We start from the raw sequence: 15310 nt of genomic DNA, 5'->3' as shown, positions 1-15310 counted from the left end.
GGGGCTGGTGATGCCTTTTCCTCTTCTCCCAGGAGAGGGGTTGTATTTGCACAGGGTGTTGCTGCCCGTGCCTCCTGTGGGCCAGCGGACGGGCCAGAGCCCGGAGGAAGGAGGCCCTGCCCGGTGACACAGGCGGGACAGGCAGCCTGGGGTACAGGGGAAGAAACCGGGCCGGGAAGTTCACCCAACCCCAACCCCAGGAGTGGTATGGCCAGGATTCGAATCCAGAAACTTTGATGCCAAGTTTCGTGCTCTTTCCAATTAAGCCGAGCTAAACCCAACCGGGGCCTCACGGTGAACACCTTTCATTAGCTTGAGAAAAGCCTCTGCTTTGGCGAGTTTCATAAAGGACTAAATCTGTCAGGAAAACATAAAGACAGGGCCCTCATCCATCTTCTCGACAACTATTTATTAGACTTATTATTATGTAAATACAAAAGAGGAGGGGGAAACTACATTAAAATCCAATTGTGGCTGCCTCTGCAGGCAGGGGGTAGATGGCAGGGGACAGAGAGGGAGGCCTGGGTCCCTGGTTCCTCCAGGAGGCCCAGCAGGAGGCCCAGAGAGGGGGAGTGTGGGGAGAGGGAAGGGGGAGCCTGGGGACTGGTGGGGGGGGTGCAGGCCGATGCCCACTCAGAGCCTGCAATTGCTGAGTAGCTTGGCCTATGCCATTGTCATTCCATTCCCAACGAATGAAAGGTTAGGACACACTCAAAAAGCCAAAGGGTGCCCTTAATCCAAGCAGTGGGAGAGCAGCTTACTAGGGCCCTGAGCGGGCCCTTCCCGAGGGGCCCCAGACTCCCTCCGTCCCTCTGGTCCCACAAGAGACCCGGCCTGCCCTGGTCCTGATACACAGTGGGCCCCAGCCGCCCCTCCTTGATACCCCCTGCCCAGCCCCTTGGGCCTCTCGGCAGCCTCTGCGAGGGCACGTGCACGGCTGCCTTGGGGTAGATCTGCTCCCATGCCTCCCCGCCACCGCTCCTGCAGTGACGTTGGCTCATTGGTCTTTGTGTGTCCCCTGCGGTCCTGGCACATACAAGGAGCTTGGTAAATGTTCCTTCTTGAGCCTGTGAATACATTCCCTGGAGGTGACTACACTCCAAGAGGAGGGAAGTGAAAACAAATACGGGCATTTCAGCCACTACTATTACAGGAGGCCCAAGGCAAACCCCACGATGCAGGTGGCATGGAGCTCCGTACCCAGCACCCCACCAGGCCCGCCTCAGCGTGGGCACGCAGCATGCCAGGCTGCCCACGGTCCGCAGGCTGTGATGACTTGGCTGGGTCTCACATTCCCATGGCCGGCACAGGGCCTGACACATAGTAGGTCCTCAGTAGGTATTTGCGGAAGGGAAGAAAGAAGGAAGGAAGGAAGGAAGGAAGGAAGGAAGGAAGGAAGGAAGGAAGGACAAAGAGAGGGAAGGAAGGAAGGGGCCATGGGGAGCTAAGCCCCAAACCACAGCAGCCCTGTCCCATGACACACAGCGGGCGCCCTGTGGGGAGCAGAAGTCTTGGCTCAGGGTGGGTGAGAGGCAGGACCACAGGCACAGCCGGCAGCACACTGCACCTCGTGGGGACACCCCTGGCCTCTCTGTGCCGACCAGAGCAAGGGGGGACACCTGTCCCCATCCTGGTGCCCTTGTACAAGGCACATTGGCTCAACCGTACATGGCAGCCTGTGTGGTTCAGGGGCACAGGGGGGATGTGTGGGGGAATTCAAAGAGGACAGATTCACGCTGGATTCCTGGAGCAGTCCAGGACACATGGTTCAGCCTTCAAGGTCAAGGGCATAGCCCACAGGTCCTTCTACACATAGTTATCTCCCACTAATGGAACACAGCCTCGCCAGTTCTAGACACAGTAGCAAGACACGGTGTGTATGATCTGCCCCTCTCTAATCTTTGCAACAATCTCAGGAAGGAGGCATGCAGATCAGCTCACAAATGCTCAGAGAAGGTGAAAAGGATACCCAGGTCTTGGCACCGGTAAATCCTAAAGTGGAAAGTAGAGCCCAGGTGGCAGGAGGAGCTCGGCAGCTGCGTGGCTGACCCAGGGAAGCTGTTTGGACAGAAATAATCCAGGCCTCGGCCAGGTCTTAACCTTGTCCCTTCCTCACTTCCTCAGAACTCTGAGGGCCTCTGCGGCCAAGTAGCCTGGCAGCTGGTTGTTTTGTGGGAACCTGGAATTCCGAGGTCCTGGGCCATGCCCCGTGATGGGGAATGAGAACAGCATCTGCCAAGAAACTGCCTTCCTGTGCTGCCTGATGCCGACAGCAATGAGGGAGCAGCAGGGCCATGGCGCGTGGGCTCTCTCCATACACGAGTAGCATGAGGAGCACGGATTTGGGCATCAGATGGATGGGGCACGAGTTCTGGCTTCACCATGGCCCTGTGATCTTGCACAGGCCTATTTCCTCATCTGAGAAGAGGGGAGACTACCACCCGGCTCCCTGAGGGTTGTGAGGATTTAATGTGCTAATCTGCGTCCAGCCCTGGGCCCTGTGCTTGGCACACAGTAGGTACGCAATCCGTGGTGGCTGCCACTCTTCCTAAGCTGTCAGCTCGGCTGCCTCATGGCGTCACGTAAGTGGGACCTGAGAGTGCAGGGGACACAAGGGAGGAAGGGGCCAGGAACATCCAGTGTGTGTGTGTGTGTGTGTGTGTGTGTGTGTGTGTGTGAGAGAGAGAGAGAGAGAGAGAGAGAGAGAGAGCAGGAGCGGGGAGTAGGGGGATGGTCAGGAAGGGTTCCACAACCCCTGATCTGAGTTGCTGTTCAAGTGGTGGACGGGGGGAAGGTGTTCTGGACAGAAGCTGAACAGACCAGAAGCCTCCATGCCACACGCCGCCTGGCGCTGAGCACAGGGCCGGGAGCAGAGCTGGGGCCCCTGCCGTACCTGGTGAGTAAACAAGATGGGGCACATGTTGTCTGAGTCCTTCTCGCCTTCTTAGGAGGAAGGCGGCCAGACTCCTCTTGACAGGCCCCCAGCGCCGGGCCTGCCGGAGCTCACTCCCAGACGTCTCCAGGGCCCTCTGGCTTAGTGCGTGCCCGTTTGCTCCTTATCTAACCTCCCTGGACAGAGAACAACACATCCTCCTTGTAATACTCGTCCACAGACTGGCAGATTATTATTAAATACTGCGAGTGTGAACGCGGAAGGTTATGTTGCTCTCGGTGTTTGCCAAGGGCTTATCCACATCCTGTCAGAGCTGTTCTGCATCTCCACAGCCCACCCTGCGCGGGAGGCCAGCCGAGGGGGTCCCGCCGGGCAGGCGAGGCCAGGGAGACAGCAGTTTACTGGCAGAGGCCTACCCCCAGACAGCCGATCAATAGCGAACACGGAGGGCAGGACGCATGAGTCAGGAACCGTGAGGCTCCTCAGACCCGACGGCAGATGGTAGATGCGTCCCTTTCCCCCAGAGGCCGGACAGGCTGTGCTGTGGATAATTGAGGGGACGTGCCCAGTGTCTGTTTTCTGGCTAACAGCTCGGTCATTGACTAATGTATTCACCACGTGATGGTTACCATGTGTCAGCGGCTGTTCTAGGTGCTGGGGATACAGCCCTTGGTGAAACCCCACGGTCCCCGCCCTCATGGAGCTCACCTGTTAGCAGGAGAGACAAGCCAGACAGACACAAAACACTGGCCCAGCACTTTAAAGCTCACAATATACTTTCTCGAATGTTACCTCAATTCTCACGTTAGCCTGTGATCACAGTACTTTCGTTATTCTCACTGAGTAGATGAAATGAAGACTCAGGTGACGGGACTCGCCCTAACTCCCACAGAGGGTCATCCGTGAGACCAGGACCCAGACTCTAATTTTCAGACATACGAGCTCGTCTGTTCTTGAGGCAATGGTCTGTCAGAACACTGGTGTTATCAGGAGGGGTGTTCGTCGTGGGGGCTTTCCTTCATCTGCCTGGGACTTGCTAGGGGGATGCTGAGGTTGGCCAGATGCCACACGATCTGGGAGTGGCTGATGGGTGACCTATGGTAAGCCAGCTGTCTAAGAACGGTCGCAGGAATCTGTGAAATCCCAGGTGGGGATAAAACGTGGTATTTGATCAGTATTTCGTTTATTTGCTTGTATTATGGTGTTTTGCTTTGTAGCGCTTGTCTTGGGTATGCAGATGTTTCTCCAAAGGGGATTGTGCGTACGCACGGAGGGGAGCCAGGTAAACAGAGGTGAAGGAAGATCGCAGGTAACGGCCTGACCTCCAAGAAACCTTCTTCGGCCGCCACTCATTCTGTCCATAAATATCTAGGGAGTCCCTAGTGAGCCCTGGGGTACAAGGACCACTAAGGCAAGCCCTTCTGCTTGCTTGGAGGGGCTCATCCCACCACGCCCGCTAGACGAATGGGTGTGCCTGTGCCCCTGGCTGTGCCCTCGCCTGCCCGGCTCTGCAGAAAGCTCTATTTCAAGGCGCTGGGCTGGTGCTGGGCATGGGGCTCCCCTGCCAGAGATGAGTGCTGTTCCCATCTGTAAATGGCTCCAGCTCCTGGAAAAGCAGCCGCAGACAAGTGCTTAGTAGCAAATAGATCACTCCCCACCGAGCCCGTGATTCACCAGGGCAGAGAGCCAGCCTCCCGAGGCACAGCGAGGCAGCAGCCCTGGGAGGTGCGGGGGAAGAGCCGGACTCTGGCCCACGCTGAAGGGTAGGATTTATTTCTTCCCCTCCCCACAGCGTGTCGGGCTCTTCTGCTAGTGCTTCCGCTTACTTTACTTTGTCCCTAGGGCTGGAGCGAGTTTCCATCCTAGCCCTGCAGGGCATTTCCCCAGGGGGGCTTAAAAACCCCACAGAATTAGCTGACGCCCGTGGCCAGGGTCCCTTTGGCTCTCCCTCCTCAGCCAACAGATCTCTCTCCTCGGGGACCTGGTCTCCCTGCTGCTGATGTGGGGCTGACTGTGCAGTGCCAGGGCGGGGAGGGGAGGAGGGGAGGGAGGAATGGGAAGTGGGGAAGGGGCTTCTGGAAGGCCACAGAGGGAGGAACAAGCCGAGAAGAGAGGCAGGTACAAAGGGAGAAGAAGGTAGGAGAGCAACAGGGTTTGCTATTACGGCGATCCCTTCCTTGGAGCCTAATGTCACGTTCCAGTGTGGGCAGGAAACCACAGCGAGCATCTCCGGGTCTCATTCTGCGTGTCTGGCATTGGGGTGATGCACGAGGGTAAACGCGGCTTTTGTCCCAGAGGGCTTCATCCGGGAGGGGACTGGGCGAAGGGCCGTTCTGAGCATCATAGGTTCAAGGTCCAACATAATAGAAATAAAAATGCTTTTGTCTGGGTGACGGGAAATCTGGTGACAGTTCCGGCTTCGTTGCTCACATCTGGGTGGGACTGCGCCTGTACTGGACCTCCCTGTGCCTCGGTTTCCCTTCTGTAAAATGGACATAACACAACACCTCTCGCCAACCTTGCGTGGCCACGGAGACCCTCAAAGGAGACACTGTGTGGGTCAGAATGAGCTGTGGATTCTAAAACTCAACAGAGAAGCAGGAAGCAGAGGACTCAAGGTCTGGATACTGAGGCCAGTCGGGGTCGGTCAGAGTGTCGGAGGCCAGAGCATGGGGCTTGGGCTGGGAAAGGTCAACAAGCAGCTTTAGACAAGAGTAGGAAAAGGAGTCTGGGGAAGGGACAGGACAGCCAAAAAAGGCACGGCGGTGGGACTATACTCGCTTTCTTTGTGAGACAGTTAGAAAATAAGTCTGGGTTTGCTCCTTTGCATGCTCTCTCCTCCCTCCTCCCACCCCTGGGCATACTTAGGTGATCTCTTCAACCTAGGATAGGCTCCTATCTTCCTACCCTTCTGCTTGTGAAGTTTTATTAATATTTCACGTCTTTTTTAGATGTCATTCTTTTCTTAAGATTTTATTTATTTATTTGACAGAGAGAGAGACAGCCAGCGAGAGAGGGAACACAAGCAGGGGGAGTGGGAGAGGAAGAAGCAGGCTCCCAGCGGAGGAGCCTGATGTGGGGCTCGATCCCATAACGCCAGGATCACGCCCTGAGCCGAAGGCAGACGCTTAACAGCTGTGCCACCCAGGCGCCCCTAAGTTAGTGTTTTCTAAACATTTCTACTGTGACCCAAAAGAGGAAATACGTTTTCCATCACACACATACGTGCACGCGCACGCACACACACACCCTAATAGACAAAATGGAAATACAAGTTTTTAAGAAACAACATTTTCCTCTTATTATGAGTGTGATCCTATAATATTCTGTGATATTTCTATTCTGCTCCATTTAATTTTTTTTTAAATGCTGGTCGTGACCCACTAAGTTAATTTCATGACCCACTAATGGGCTGGTAACCCGCTGTTTGACAACACTACCTTCTGCTCACCCCTGCCGTCGCATTAACTCCCCGCACTGGATCCCAGTGTCCGTCTGCACCCCCCACCCCCGCCTCCCCCTGCAAGCCCCGTCAGAATAGGCACTCCATCAGGCTGGCCCTGGAACCCAGCCCCCAGCACTGTGCTTGGTGCCCAGCAGGTGTTTTAAAAATGCTGAATGGATGAACTGTTGACTGGAGGGACATCTGGCTGGGGCAGAGGAATGCCAACCAGCAGGAGGATAAAATGAGGAGGGCCTTGAAAAGCAGGTGGGGGAAGGTGAATCTTCAGGGAGAGTAGGAAGGCAGCAGGGCAAAATCTGCGGCAGGAGAGGAAGAGGGCCTCGCCCCGGTCATCGGCCACAGCAGCCATGAGGAAGGGCTCTTCTCTGAGGCGGTTTGAAGGGAGAGGTGACAAGGCTTGCTGGCAGACAGCTCTAGAGGTAGCAGAGAGTAAGTGGCAAGGAGGACCCCTAGTCTCTGGCCTGGAAGCAGACACCTTGTGATAGCTTTTTTGCCCAATCACTCAGCTTAGGGAAAGACCCATAGTCATGATGGCTTGCGTTTACTGACCACCTACTATGTGCAGGCAACTACCCCAGATTCTGCACACGCATCCGCTACTGACACCCACAGGCCCAAGGTCACACAGCTGGTGAGTGGCACAGATGGGACTGAAGTCAGGTCAGTCTGAGTCTACGGTCCACAGCGCCTTTGCCCATCCCACAGTCTTCCTCCATTTCCTGTCCATCAGTTTCTGTGAGGACACAGTCTTGGAGCTCCCAATTTCTTTAGAATTGGCAATCGCTTATAATCAGGAGGGCAGTAGGTATGGGCATGGCCAGGGGTCGGAGGGGTGGGGTGGGGTGAAGATGGCATGTATTGGCCACCAGTAAATGTGGGTGATTCCAAGGGGTGGGTGAGGAGCTGGGCACTCATTCATTCATTCATTCCTACATTTGTTCATTCATTCAACAAACATTTATGGAGTGCCCTCCACGTGCCAGGCACTGGCCCAGGCGCTTAACACACAATGGAGGGCAAAACAAAGCCCCTGCCCTTGCAGAAGTCACATTCCCAGGAAGAAGGGAGCCAGATGATACTCAAGCCGATACACACAGTCACGCCCCGAGACAATGAGCGCCAGGTGATTAAAGAAAGCAGGGCTGCAGTTAGGGTCTTGTAGATAGGGCAGTCTGGGAAGGTCTCTCAGGGAGGTGACACCTGAACAGAGACCCGGGGCAAAACTCTACAGGAGCACCCAAGGTTGTAGGTGGGAGGACCAGACAGCAGCCTTGAAAAGAAGCCAAAAAACCTGTCACAGAGCATGAGTGCTTCCAGAAAGACAGCAGGGGGTCCGGTGGGGGAGGAGAGAGTGTTTCAGGGCCCAGGAACAGCATGAAGCCAGGAGGCATGAGTGTGGCTAGCGAGACTCTGAGGCTATGGACAAAATACGGCCGAGCAAGAGGGCACAGCAATCAGCCGGGGTCTCCCTCGGGAATCGTGGCATCTTCCGAGGGCAGGCTCTGGACTGCTGACGGGGCACGGCCACCGGCACGCACTCCAGCCTCTGGGAGTCAGCCTCGGGCTCAGGATGGGGAAGCACGGCCCTCCTGCATTGTGGCTGGGGGGCTTCACTTCGAAAGGGTCCTTTCCCCTGTGCCTTGTGGGGCAGGGCTGACCTGGAAGCCTCTTCCGCAAACACACATGCCCCCTGCCTCTCCCTTTCCAGCACGGGGTCTGAGAAGAGAGGGAAGCCCTGCGGAAGGCTCAGGGGAATTTGGGAACCTTTCCCCAAATCATGCTTCCCCATCTCGTCCCAGAGCTTGCAGCTCCTGGCATCCTGATAAGGGCAAGCAGTTTCTAGGCTCGGCTGCCGTTCCCCTCTCAGCCAAGGTGGCTGGAAAAGGAGAGGACACTCCTTTTGGCTTCTCCCATTCACATGTCCAGGGCAGGGAGGAAGCTCACTCCTTCTCAGAAGAGAAGCAGAATGCTGGACGGAAGCCTGCCGAATGTCAGACCTAACACTAAATGTGAGAAAACCCAGAAACCTCCATGCTTGCCTCCTCTTCTTGGCAAGGGGCCCGGTGCCTCCCAAGCTCCCTCACTAGGCTTGGAAGGCCAGCAAGAGAGAGGGGAAGAGGGGGCTCTCTGGTTTCCTCCCCTCAGCTCTTCTTCTTGCTGGAGACCCTCCCCACAAATCATTTCCCAATCACATGAGAAAAAAAAATAGCCCTCAACAACGTTTTATTGAGCACTTACTATATTCCAGGCATTAACTAAATGCTGTATAGGAATAAACTCACTAAATCCTCACGAAACCTGATGAGGTACCATTATCCTCACTGTCTAGATGAGGGAACTGAGGCACAGAGAGGCTAATTAACTTACTCAATGTCACACAGCTGGTGCCGCCAGAGAGTGGACATCTTTAATTTCAGTTCAGACGAGGCTCCGTATCAGTGGCTACCACATTCTCCAGCGAGGTGCAAGGCCCCCACGCAGGACCTGAGCTGTCCACTCACCACACGCATCAGTGTTGAAGAGAATGAGAAGAAGGTGGTCGGAGACTGGAAGAGAGTCACTGAGGAGTCACTGGTGTGAGGGGAGCCGTGAGGCCTCCTCTTTCAGGTCAAGCCAAGAGCGAGGGGCTTTAGGGAGACCTCTCAGAGAGATTTGCGCAGGTCCTCTGCACTTGGAGGCATGGAAAATGGGGGTCTGGTTCTTGCCCGAATAATCTAAAGGGAAAGTCGGAGGCTCACTGGCAGCTGGGAGGTAGAGCAAAGGAAAAGAGGTCTCACATTCCCTGGTTCTCAGGCACATGGACTGGGGTGAACCGATGTGGAGAAAGCCTGCCTGGAGGGCTGCCTGGAGGAGGGGGTGCTGCTAGGAAGTTGGGGGGCTGTCTAATGTTCAAGTAAAGGGGTTGAATGCCTCTGAGTAAGGGGTTGAACTCCTAATCAGGGAGAGGGTATCACACACATCAGGGGAACTGCAGGGGCTTCCCAGGGACTGGGTGGGCCAAGTGCCTCCAAAGCGCACCCCCCCTCCAGGGGAGAAAAAGTCAGCTTTATGCATCTGCTAGGCCCAGAGAACTCAAGTGAGAGCATCCACACCCTGCACTCCTGTCCTCCCTTTCACCATCCAAACTGGGAGCAGAGGAAGAGAGAGGCCCCAGGACGCCCCTCCAGATGCCTTGTCTTCCCCTTCGTGGCTCCTATGCTGCCTGACGGGAGCCACTGGGACCTAACGAGTGAGGGAGGGTGGCCTTCCCTCTTCGTCCCCTGCTTGGGTCTCTGTGGGCTCCTGTCCCCCTATCCCAAAGACTGCAGTCCCTTCAGTGGCCCTGCCCATATAGCTCCCTTCTCTCGCTTCTAGTAGCTTCTCCCTTCCCTAGCACCTGCAGGCCCTAGGGCTCTCTGCTCTCCTAAGCCTGCCACCACCTTTATAAATAGTCCTTTTACAAAACTCCCCTCAACTTTCCAGCTTCTGACAGCCATTTGCTCCCTGTCAGGACCCTGCTAGATACAGAAGGGGAAGAGAAAAGAAGCCAACCATGCCCGCCATGCTGTTTCCACCTGTGGCAGGCAGAGCTGGGGGACAGGAGACGTCTTAACTCTAAATGCAATTTAAAGCTGCAGGGATTGGACTGGGCTGGACATAGCCATTATGGAACTGAGGCTGTTCGTGGCACCTAAAAACGACCTGAAGAGTCATGGGACTTGGCCCTGTTTCCACCCAGAGCAACAGAAGAGCTGTGCCGCTGAATAAATTCACAGGGACAGTGGGAGATGGCAGTAAGGCTGCCTTCTCATCATCTGAGGACTTGCCTCATTCACCACCCAGCTGTTCCCCGACGTGCCAGAGCTGGGGGTCCAGCCCAGGCGCCGGGCTCCAGAGCCCGCGTTCTAACTGTTCTCCTACACGGTCTCCTGCAGTGTGGGTCGTCCCCAAGACGAGAATCTCTGTAATTTTCAATGTTTGTCCCAAATGGGAGACCCCAGACTTCTCCCCCACCTCCTTCCTTCAGAATTTCACCCATCGCTTCTGGGCTTTTATTCTAAGCCCACTTTCTGAGTTATTTCCTTTGTTTTTCTGGGGTGGAAAGCGGTCTTTAAGCCCACGACTGAGCCCAAGCACCTGCAAAGGGTGTTCGCGAGACACCCCCCCCCCCCACAGCTCAATACCTGCAGCTCTGCCTCTGATGTCAGCCTGGACGAAATGTTCTGTCCAGATTTTCTGGAAGGATTGGAATGCTACCTTTCAGAGCTCCAGGCCTTTCTTGGCACACACTCTTCCCTCTCCCTAGAACTCCACACTCCTTCCACGTCCTGCTAGGATCCTTCGGTCCTCCCCTAAGCACCAGCTACTCCTAGAAGCCTCCGTGGCGTTGTTGGGAGGCTGAGTACCCCCCCTCATCTGTGCACCTGCAGGATCCAGACCCCACTTCTGTAGCGGCTCTCAGGCCTCCCTGTAATGACCCGGCTCCACGTGCGTCTCCCTCGCCACGCGGCGAGCAGCTCAACAGAACGCCGGCTGTGTTGAACGCTTTCCCTCTCTTCGATGTCTGGTACAGGCCTGACACACAAGGGCTCAATGAAGGTTCTGGGAATGTATTAATTAATGAACCAATGAGGGAATGAACTCCTTTAGCTTTTGAAGCAGATGGACTAGGCAGCCAACATTTTATCGACCTCCTTGTCGTCTCCACGGCCAGCCCTGGGCACCTCATGTATAAAGGTACGGACCATCTCTGCCCTGGAGACACACCATCTGGCCAGGAAGACAAAATGGGAGTGTCGGTAAGAGCAACTGGTGCTTACTGGGAGCTTGCCACATGTCAGGCTCGGTTCCCAGTGAGTCAGCAAGAGGTAACACATTCCGATCCTCGGAACGCCTCTGAAGAAGGTGCTATTGGCTCTCCAACGCACAGACGAGGGGACCAGCATTTAAAGCCACCCAGCTAGGTCACGGCATACCGGCATACGGGTCCCAACCGGAGCATAGAATATGCAGGAGGGACTGCACGTGGTGCAGGAGCCCCGAGGGGAGGGGGAGCTCGAGGCCTAGAATGCTTTCAGGAAGAGCCCGACTTGAGCTGAGTCATGAAGCCTGTGCACCTTAACCTCTCCTCGTGCCCTGCAGGCATCCGGGGCCCTCACCCTCGTGCCTCGGGTGCTCTGGGGGAGACCACTGCACGCTGGCTGATTGTGTGAGCGCGCCGATGTCATCAACACTCTTGGGGCGGCCGGTGCCCAGCTCCCGCCAGACGCCTCCCCAGTTCTGGAACCCGAGGGGGCAGGAGCCCACGGCAGCTGCTGATTAATTTCCACTGACAAGAGGTTGCGTCTTCGGCAAGCACGGTATTAAATAGCTCCTTTTGATCATAATTAAGTTTCTCCCGGGCTGATGCTATAAATAGCCATGCCCTATTGATTGGAGGGTCTGGGCTCTGAGCTCAGCATCCTCTGGGAGCCTTTCCAGGCCTGGCCTGGGCTCTCGAGTCCCACTTTTCTCTTCCTGACACGCAGCTTTCCTAATTTCAAGGGCAGGTGCAGCCAAACCCCAGGCTTGGGGCTCAGCTCATTTTCCCAACCCTCCCCCACCCCCAGAGCCATGCCAGCAGGAGCCCTGGTTGACTCACTGGGTTACTTGGCTTCCTGAGGGAGGACCAGAAAGAGACCTCAGGAGGCAGGATACCCGGGCCCCTCAGGACTTGAGCTTTCCCCCCTCTCTGCAACGAGGACACCCTCCTTCTTCCTCCCTACTCTGCCTGGACACCTTCCTGCCCAACCAACAGTGAGGATCTTGGTTGTTTTTTTTTTTTTTTTTTTTTAAGATTTTATTTATTTGACAGAGAGAGAGAGAAAGGACGAGCAGGCGTTGCAGGAGAGGGAGAAGCAGACTCCCCGATGAGCAGAGAGCCCCACGTGGGGCTGATCCCAGGACCCTGAGATCACGACCTGAGCTGAAGGCAGACGCTTAATGACTGAGCCACCCAGGCACCCTGAAGATCCTGCTAATATTCTCCAGAGAAGAAATAAACTCATGAGTGTTTTCCCCTCTTCCTTCTCTTCTTAAAGAACGCATACCCAGTCTTGCATTGCGGTACTCAATGCTATGTCTAAGGGAGGCTGAGCGGAGGGGTCTGGGGCCCAAATCGCAGGGTCACAATAAAGGGAGGAGGGGGGAAGGGGAGGGTATCCAAACAAAGCACCATGATTGCAAAGCTCCCTCTGCTCAACCCGTGTTTATGCTAGAGAAAAAAGCACCAGGTAGAAGGCCCTCCTTCCCTCCCACTTGATGCCCATCAGAGTGACTTCCCAGAAAGTAACGCGGCTCTTTCTCCAGGACTTCTCCCCATCTCCCCAGAGGCCCCCAGAATCACTAAACACGCACGCAGTACTGCCGCTTCATCCAGACTGTGATTCCTTGGTGCTCAGTTCTGTGTTTTGTTCTGCCCCATTTTAGACACCTGACGGGCCGGGAACAAGGCAGTATGGGAGAGAAGAAAGGTCTGTCCCTAAGTCACCAGGCTTTGCACGATCCCTCCCTCTGCCACCAGCTAGCAGCACGGTCCTGAGCCAGTAGCTTCACCTCTCCGTGCCTTCGCATTCCTCATCTTAAAAATAAGTGAGTGGAGTGAAATGACCTTTTCAGTTTCAAGTTCTACAAGGGTATGATTCTAAGTAAAAAAACGGGTCCGTGCACGCAAGCACCAAGAAGACAGCATGGAAGAACTGATGTGAAGTTTTCATTTTAAAGCAAGATGTTGATTGGGCTCCCAAAGAAAGAGGATGTCTGCTGAGGGCAAGCCCTGGGGTCAGGCTTCTGCCCTCCCCTCTTTGTGAAACCACACCCTTGGAGCAGATCTGTCCCATCTTCTGTTTTCATAAATAAAAGTGCAACACAGCCACGCTCATTCATCATTGTCTATTGTCTACGATACAACAGCAGAGGTGAGTAGTTGCAACAGAGAAGGTAGGACCCACGAAGACTAAAATATCTACTCTCTGGCCCTTCACGAAATAAGTTTGCCATTCTCTGCTAGTGCATGTCAGGGGGTGGACAGCAGGAAGTAAAGGACTCCCAGTTAAGATCTGGAGTACATGCCTGGGGAGCTCCTGGACAGAACAGACTGCTATTTCCCACTGCAGATCAGGGTATAGAAGGGGTCACTGGCATTTTTCCAGGGGACCTGAATAAAGACCCAAGGGTCCCTGCAAGCTCTGCCCAGTGACCCGGCAGCCCAGAGATAGGCCGTCCCCAAACCATCCAATGCACACATACAGACACACACATAAGTGCAGGTGTGTCCACACCCCCCCACATCGTTGGGGTGGGGGCAGGGAGATATTTTCATCCTAAGTGTGTGACAGAGAGAGGGTCCTAATCCAGCTTCTATAATGGCATCCAACCTAACGCGACCAGGCTGTGCTGCTCCCTGCCAGAGACCCACGGTTAATCCACCCTAGAAAACCTCCCCAATCCCCTGCAGATCTCTGAGCTGAGACCAGGGTAGGAGAGAGCCTCAGGCCTGAGCAGCAGTGCCCAGAAACAGGGCCATTCCCCGGGAAGAGGAGGAAAGTTGGTCCCTGACAAACAGAGCACACCGCAGGCCCTGCAAGCTTCACTTAGCAATACCCCCCAAGCCCCCCAAAAGCTCTCCAAGCTTGGGCTGCTCAGCTGCGGATTTCTGAGGGTGCACCTGCTGCTCCCCACTCTTCCGCACCCTCCGGAGCTGGCAGGCGTCCTCAGTCTGGCCCTATCCTGCAGTCAGCAGTGCACAGCAGCCCTTGATCTCCACCCCAGAGCCTTCGGCATCCACCTGCTGGGCGGTGGGAGGCTTTGATGGCCTTTCCTTCGTCACCATGAAGCCCGATCTGGTTTTTCAGGGCGGGGAGGGGGCCGGGGAGGACAAAATCTCCCAATGAGTTCTCACACGGCGGCTGCCCGAGGCCATATGCCGCGTTCCCCAGCTCTGCCATTATGCATCTTGCTTGTAATTGCTTTAGAATGACACTCATCGTGTTCTATTTTATCACCCAGTGACAGATCCATATAGATAGGGGAAGGGAAACACAGCTCACAGAGGCAGCCAGACTGCAGCACGGTTTAAGAAGAGTGACGGTGCAGGAGTTCCAAGAGCCGGGCTCTGCCCACTTGCCCCAACAGAGAGTGCATGCCGGTCCTGGTTCTGCGGTTCTGCGTATCAAAGGGAGGCAGGCCATGGTGGACTGCCTGCCCCGGTTTTCCAGAAGCACTTTCAAGAGCTCCCCAGCTCCCTGTAAACCCTCCCTAAAACCTCAGCCTTCTTTGCTGGAATGACTCAAGGGATGAAGGCTTCTTTTCAGGAGCAAAAGGCAGCTAGAAACAGAGAGGCAGAGACGCAGGTTTTGCTCCGTATTTAAAGGCTCCACCGCGAGCACCCTGAGGTGGCCAGCCCTCCCTTCCCACCACCATCCTGGGGCTGCCTGGTAGTTCCCTTTGCTCCAGGGGGCTCACCCCACCCTCTACTTCCTACCCGCAACAGGCAGGGGCCTCTCGCATTCCTAAAGGTCCAACTGGGGTTGGAAGCTTCCAGGGCCCCCCTATGAACTGAGGGGCAGACGCTTCAACTACACTCACTGACTCCTGCTCCGGGGCCCAGTGGGGGTGGGGACAGCTCTATTCTCTCACTGCCCACTGCGGGGAGGGGTGTCTGTGATGAACGAACAGAAGCTTCTCTGCTGCTGCTGTCCCCGTCAGGTGCTCTGTGGCACGTAGCGAGTACGAAGTAGGACTCCAAGGCAGAGCTCCTTCCCCAGAGCTCTGGGGGACAGGAATGGTCGGATGTGTGAGAGCCCCAGGGTCAGAGGGTCCCTCAGTCCTAGCCACTTCTCCCCTCCACACCCCACCGCCGGGACCCGTCTCCTCTACCAGAGCTGGCTTCACGGAAGACCCCACACAAATCCTCCAGGGCCCCACCAGTCCATAGC

The 15310-nt window shown here is 55.6% G+C and overlaps 1 protein-coding gene across 1 annotated transcript in view; it reads right to left on the bottom strand.

Annotated features, from left to right (window-relative positions):
• The window catches only part of KCND3 (potassium voltage-gated channel subfamily D member 3), a 204240-nt gene that overhangs the window by 163060 nt on the left and 25870 nt on the right, over positions 1-15310 (bottom strand). The window lies entirely within an intron of this gene.

This window comes from Ursus maritimus, unplaced genomic scaffold (genome assembly GCF_017311325.1).
Source record: "Ursus maritimus isolate PB19 unplaced genomic scaffold, ASM1731132v1 scaffold_12, whole genome shotgun sequence".
In the NCBI taxonomy this organism is placed as follows: domain Eukaryota; kingdom Metazoa; phylum Chordata; class Mammalia; order Carnivora; family Ursidae; genus Ursus; species Ursus maritimus.
This window is presented reverse-complemented; position numbering and strand designations above follow the sequence as displayed.